We start from the raw sequence: 7,626 nt of genomic DNA, 5'->3' as shown, positions 1-7,626 counted from the left end.
TCGGGTTAAATTACTTGTGGTCTCTTTTTAATTTTGAAAACTAGAAAAAAAGTGAGAGGGTGCGACTCGTGATTCGCAGTTTACCATTCGTTCGTTTGGTTCGTGTTAACTTGGACAACTTTTAACTTTCACCTGTTATCACAGGTCTTGTATCGTACTCTCTGAAATTTTTCGAGTGAAACGTTCACCCTATTGGAGTTAATGTTCACTCTGTTGGAGTAAATATTCACTCCAATAGGGTGAATGTTTTACTCCATTTTCACTCCAAAAATTTTAGAGAGTAAGTCTACATTTCTACAATTAGTCAAAACCCATAATTTTTGCCAAAAAACCGCTAGCGAATCAACGAATTTGCCCTCCACACTGTTCACCTTGCATTCTATCTTATAGAAACAAATCCAACTGCTTAAAAAATCTGTCGACGATGTACGATTGTACCAAGGATTGTACAGTGTGTAATATAGCGAATTTCAGCTTAAATTACTTGTTGTCTCTTTTTAATTTTTGTGTTAACTTGGACAACTTTTAACTTTCACCTGTTATCACAGGTCTTGTATCGTAAGTCTACAATTAGTCAAAAGCCACTATTTTTGTCGAAAAACCGCTAGCAAACCAACGAATTTGTCCCCTCCACACTATTCGCGAATATACACGGAAAACAAATGCTGTTGAATTAAGAAAATTAAGTTGCTTGAGTTAAACGTTAACGTCACGGGCTGCCACAAACATAAATAATTAACGGATTTTAATTTTAAACATTCAACTAAATATCCAGATCATTAAGACAACAATCTGATGTTTTTTCTTGATTAATACTGATGTCGCGTCGACGATTTTATTTCAATTACACTGATGTTGATTCTTTTTTCCGTATACGAATGACGAATCGCGCATAGCGTGGCGCTAGCTTTAGCCCGCTGCGCGGTATCGAGAATCCCGTGCTATCTCCACGCAACATATAACGGCGAGATTCAGCCCGAATCGTCGGTGATTTCTCGACGAGCGGGCGTCGACGGCGAGAAAACCTGCCCTTGGAGAGGGCGAGGCGCGTTATATCGTCGAGTGTTGATCGCGCCAAACGTGCCTTATCCTCGGTTCGTATCGCGGCCACTCGAGACGACGAGCCGTGCGCGCGCGCTTCTCGGGGCAGCCCGTGTGTAGGAAGTTACGAACGCTGCGCCAACGAAAACGAGCAATCCGTTCGTTAACTCGCTCGTATCGTGCCCGGCGACGCGATATCGGGGCCCGCGGTGTCGATTACTATCGAAACGGTCACCGCCGAATTTATTTACTCCGCGCTTTTGCACGGCTTTATTGAAATTTGTGCGCTGACGCGTTCTGCGCTCGGCTCATTTGTTTTCGGATATAAGGAAGATATAAGGAAGAATCGAGTAAAAAATGACAAAAGGTCTGTGACGTAATAGCTTGCGGCAAGACGCAAGTCATAAACGCAAGATAGCGCACAAGCTTTGCCATATGTCGTGTTCACTTTTAATTACATACGGCGTTACGTTTTACGCCAAAGCTTGTGCGCCGCCTACGTTAATGACTTACGTAGGTTTATTAAATCGCTCTGTGTTCGGACTTCTGCTCCGAAAAGCCCATCCCCCTAGGACTCGAAAATGTCCGGTCTTTCCTTTAACCGACTCGAAGGTTGCTGTTAACTTGGCGGAGAATAGCAAGACCTCTACTCGCGAACAAAAATGCGGTTTCCGCGATCGAACGAGGGGCAAATGCGTCGCATTAAGCGACAGCGAGTTATCAAGCGCCGTTCGATCGTGTGCGTGTATGTGTGTGTTTCGCGTTTAAATGCCGGGCCGGGCGGCATCGCGCCGTAGACAAGGACGAAATCGATTAAGCGCTGATCACATCCATTTCCGCGTTCTCGGCCGCGTTGCGATTTGAATGACGGTGATTCGGTGACAATTCGTCTATCTCGCCGGCAGAGATTACATTTTACACGGTGTGAAGCGCGCGTGCGCCCTGTCCCTCGCGTCCCTTCCCCGAAAGTGTCCCGGCGCACGCACGACGGCGCGGAACGCATTACGATGCATTTACATCGCGAGTAATAATACACATGACGTTTATAGACTCGCGGTCCAGACGTAAATACCCGCGCCATTAAGCGACCCGCTGCGCGCCGAATAAGCTCTCGAAAGCGCGATATAAAATGAATATTTGTATAACGTATTGCACAAATACGAGTCGGGAGAGAGAAAGGGGGGGGGGAGTCGGTGACGAGTGGCGGAGTTATATATCGGATCCAATATACCCGCGTTAGTTCGCCGAGAAAAGACCCCCGGACCTTATTTACCTTTCGCCAGCTGGAAAATTGACACGGGCCGCCGCAGAAAACTATCGTTGCCGCGCGGCGATACATTTACGGCCGCGCACGTACGCTTATGCCCGCGACAGAAAAATATCGGACGGAATTACCGTGAGATTGATGCGTTCGATAAAAATCGCTCGAGAGAGCCGCGCGGCGCGCCGGTGGCTCGTAATTGAAACCCTCCTTCCGTTTCCGTTCTCCCGCGAGAGCGATATCTTCCGCAAATGTTCCGGAAGTAATCCTGCATTCCGAATTTTCCCGTCATTTCTGTTCCGGCTATCTTTTCGGGGCGGGAGAGGGATTGCCGTTGATTACCCTTACGTTAACCGCGGGGTAAACCGCCGAGGGCATTGTGGTGTACAGATTTGCAGCATTGCTGCACCCTCGGAAAGGATCTCTGTTACCGGGACAAAAACTATTCTTGACGCATTTATATTTCTCGCAACTTCATTTAGTATAAAAATAAGGCAATAATTAAATCAATAATTGTTATTCCCCTCTATTGAATTAAAAAAGATTTACTTACTCTATTGAGACAAGAGTAACTTGTCTAAATGTAAGTTTGTATATTGTTGCGTTTAGAGTAAATTTTCCGTCCATCTTACAACGCACGAAATTCGACAAAAGACGATACATACTATCATTTATTCTAGATTTTAGCATTTTTCATTTGAGATTAAAATATTCCTTTCTCTATAATAAATATGATTGGCGCTATATCGATCCTATTTTATGACACATTCAAGTGTAATAGAATTGGATCTGGAAAGTTTTTCTGTGAGTGCAGAAAGGATTTCTGCTACCGGGACAAAAAATATTCTGGACGCATTTATATTTCTCACAACCTCATTTAGTATCAAAATCAAATCAAGCCGATATCTCTGGAACATTGAATAGGTACACTCCGAGACTGACATATCTGTAATCAGCTTGACGAGACCTTTCGTTATCTACTTTGTGACCAAAATTGAATGGGAAAAAAATGGGGCCGATCTTGTTCTCATTCCTTATTAGAATTCTCTCCGTGTACGATTAATAATTATAGCGCCGCAATTGATTGTCGCACATCGATGTGTTAAACGTTGTCGCTCGTTTTAATTCTCGACCGCCCGTCCACGGGAGACTCGCTTGTCCCCGCTGCCGGTTCCCTTGGAACTCGACCCGGATCTTGGCGTGCATTCTTCTCCTCCGCGTAAAAAGGAAAATAAAAAGAAAAGTTGATCCAGATCTTGATGGGCGCGGCGGCACCGCTGGGAAGGGTTAAAGGTCCCGAACGCGCGATCGTTCGCGTCGATGCGCGCCGAAAACGGCCCACGCGAACAAGGGGAACGATTTTGTGTCTCGTCGCGGGTTAAACGGTTCTCCGCTGGGTCAAGAGGTCAGGTAGCTCGCACCTTGCCCTGTGTTTCGCTCAATGTTTCGCTTGTCCTCCCACCTCTCTCTCTCTTTTTTTTTTCGTTAATTTTCTCGAGTACACCCCGGCGTAATTGCTGCCGACCGAACGGAGCGCGCGCGATGCTCCAGTTATCGTCACGTTTCGCGTCGGAATTTCTCGGCGAACATCTGCGTTTTCGGATAACGCGTCCCACCCTTCCGTTCGCGCGCCGTCGCTAATGCGCATTTCATGGAAAGCCCGAACAGTTTCACGGTAATGTTACACGGTTTTTTTTTCCCTCGTGGAATCTGCGTGGAAATATTTCTGACGCACCGAGCTTTCGAAGCGATGAAAAATCCGCGTTAAATCCGGTTAGAAAACTGCCGGAGGATAATTATGTGGACATTCGGTTGAAATTTATATCATCTCGTGCTCCATCACTCGAGAAAAAAAAATAATGCCACGCTCTCGCGAAACGATAATTAGAACCGAGATGTTAACATCGACGCTGTAATTAAAGTCGCATTCGAAATGCAACCGTAACATTTTATTAATCGTTCTGCGACTGTATTTAATACTTTACGATATTTAAAAGTAGGTCATATGAAATGTCAGTTCGCGCAGGTCTTAATTATAGGACATTCATATAAATGTCTCACACAATTTATATGAATACTTTTAACCGAGTATTACATTGTTGTTAAAGCGCTACTTTTAAAGGAATATACTAAATGTTAATTTTTGCGATATTTTGAACGGTAAAAAATAGAAAACAAAAACCGAATAATTTTTATAACGCTACTCTCCGTGATTTCAAAGTCAGACACGACATTGCAAAAACAATTCGTAATATTGCGAATTGTTTTATGAAACGTATTATTTATACATAATTGTCATGTTTATGTCATTGAGAAATACCGAGGGGGAAACCGCTGAGGGCATTGTGGCGTACAGATTTGCGGCATTACTGGGACAGTTTTTGGATATTAGTGGGCATTGGTGTACAAGATTTTGATGAGCGGTTTTCCCCTCGAGAAGTGCTGTGCAAGAGAATGGATATCCGTGGTATAAAGCTGTTTTTGATTTCCAATCTTTTTGAATCCTTTCGTTCCTTCTCTGCGCTTGATCGCGAAATGAGATTACAAGAGTAGCCTGCGAGAAACGTTGGAAACGTCCAGGTTTTTGAATCATATGTTATATAAATTATTTCGGCTGTATATTCTCCGTGTTTCTCTACCCTCGGAGAAGTATCTGAAAGTTGTCGATATGAAATTGGACATTTCATATCGCGGACCGGTCACCGGCGACATGGATGGAGGACGAAAGCTTGATTAATCGCGCTTAATTCTGAATGACATTGACGCATCCCGTCCCGTGACGTTTTCCATAAGCCATTCGTAATGCATGTTTCGAGATACGGCCGCGCGTAACTCGAAACCAAAGTATTTTCCCCAGCAGCGGCTTTCAGTAGTTTTATGGATATTTTCGACGCGCCCCTCGGCAAGTCGTTTTGCAATACCAATACCTACTTCATTTCCAAGGGTGCTGCTCCCGGATACAACCGCGAAAGTTGGTCGTACCGTCAGTGACGACGATGATATCCTTCTCGGCGAGTTCGCGTATCCGCCCTGCAAATTTCTCCATAGTTTACGCGAACGGTTGCTCCGAAGGAAACAAAACGAGGAACGCAAAACTTTTTCATATAATATGCCACAGAAATATCTTTGTGACGTGTCGTTTAGTACAATTATTACGAGGACATTGATTTGCATTTCAACCCTTTTGTACAATTAATATCACGTGGTACATAAAATCACGTCTCTGAGCCGAGGAATAAACCGCTGAGGTGTTGTACAGATTTACGGCATTACTGGGCATTACTAGGCTTTTTTGGGCATTAGGCCTTGCTGGGGCATTACAAAGATAAAATAAGATTAAGTAACGCACACATTAGTCGGCATTGGCTTCAGCGGCTTAGCTCTTGCTCTGAGCTGCACAGAAATGTTCACTGAATAGTCTGCGATATTTTTTTAACAATACATTTATTATAATTTTACTTGGGCGGATAAATTTATCGTCAAGATATTCAAGTAAGTCAACAACACGGTGCAGTTAAATGATGAACTTTTGCTACAACTTTTTTACGATCGAGATTTCTTCAACGTTAAAATTAAATCGATAATTTTGCATGTTGAAGATCTCTCTCTCTCTCTTGTTCTTCGGAATATTTTCAAATACACAGTCGCTTCTCAGTTAGCAAACTTATATCTTAATAGGGATCGTTATTCTGTTGCGCCTTCTCCGTATTCTATCTCGAGATTACGTCTAACATTTCTTGACAGTTTGTCAAATCGGTGGACGAGATAGTAAAACGTCTGGTTTAAAGGGCTCCGTTACTTTCGACGTGCGAAAGAGACGCGTCACGATTACGTGCTAGGATTCTGCAATGAGATACATAATTGATCGCAAAGGTCAACGCGAAGTGGCCAGTGGAAATTCGCAATTTCCGTTCGACTCGAATAGAAAGTTACGACCTGCCTGATAGAGTTTCGCCGTTTTCTTCCTGTCACCCGCCCCTCTGCTCTCTGCTGCCCCTCAAGATTTGCAGTTGGTTGGAATTTCGAGACTCGTCCTTGCGTCGCAATTGCAAATATGCCGCGACGCGGTCGCGATATCCATGAGCCGAGTGCATTTGCCTCGGCAAGTACGTTGCCCATCGTTATGGTTCAACCCACGCTTATCATTCCGAGAAACCAGGTGTACGATAAACAATGATAAACGGGCTTCCACGGTGCTGCCGGTGGTTTACCGCATATCAAGCCATTCGTCACGAAGCGAGATATAGAAAGAGGGAGAAGAGCGGCCGGCTTTCGTGGCGGATATCTTGCTGCGTGTTTCTTTTCATCCGGCGCATTTTATTTCCTTCGGAGCTAATGCTATTTAAATAGGGTATCCAAGAACGATTCGCGTACGCGCGTTAACTCATACAATTATTCGGAAAATTCGGACGCACGAAATGCTGACACTTTTTTGCTTCAAATGGATACATCAGACGCATAAATCAAATATTAAAGAGTTTGAAAGAGTATAGCGGAAGAATAATATTAAACATTCGCAGTTTACGAACGTGCGCATTTACAAGACGCAGATTTCTCTAAAGGTACATCGAACAAACTCTCTCGTTTAAATGTCCGACTGCAAATAGCCTAATTACAAAAGTTGTGTGTATAAGCGTACAAAAAGGTTGAATCCACGGTATAAACGCACGTGTTTCTTCCGTTCTCCCTTTTCTCTTTCTCTCTGCGGAAGCGCAACATGAGAAAATTTGCGTTTATCAACTACGTTTGTACGAGGCGCTCAATTCTCTCGAATGTAACGCAGTCATTTGTGTCTCGCAGAAGATGGACTCGTCTCCGCGGCGGGGTCGGGATCAAATAAAAAAAAAATACACGGCCGAGCGCTTATGTACACGCACGAGCGCGATCTCTGAGCGAGTGTAGGGAGGTTTAAATCTAGGATGAGAGCATTTGTAAAAGAGAGGAGCCCCGTGCACGGGAATACTCGCCCACACGTGCCGCGCGCACAGCCGCGTAGTGTGCACCACCTCATTTATCTCCGGCTCGATCACGGCGTATTTATCATGCGGCTCCGTAGCCGCCGGTCCCCTTTGAGGCGTCTGCGCCCCTCAAGTTTTGCGCAAACACGGAGGATTTTTTAATCTGCGCGCGCGCGTCTCGCGGTCCCGCGAAAATTTTCAAGGTAGACTGCTTTGTACCCAAGGGCTGGCCCGATTGCCTAATCCTTCTCTAACCTCGGAATAGTCCGTTAATTTTTCAAACGCTGCAGCACGTCAAGTAACGTTACGTAACGTTAAAAAATGAGAAAAATGTGAATGAATTGTTCAAAATTTTTACTATTTTTA

The sequence above is a fragment of the Vollenhovia emeryi genome, unplaced genomic scaffold, assembly GCF_000949405.1.
Source record: "Vollenhovia emeryi isolate VEMERY1.0 unplaced genomic scaffold, V.emery_V1.0 DF939242.1, whole genome shotgun sequence".
NCBI lineage: Eukaryota > Metazoa > Arthropoda > Insecta > Hymenoptera > Formicidae > Vollenhovia > Vollenhovia emeryi.
This window is presented reverse-complemented; position numbering follows the sequence as displayed.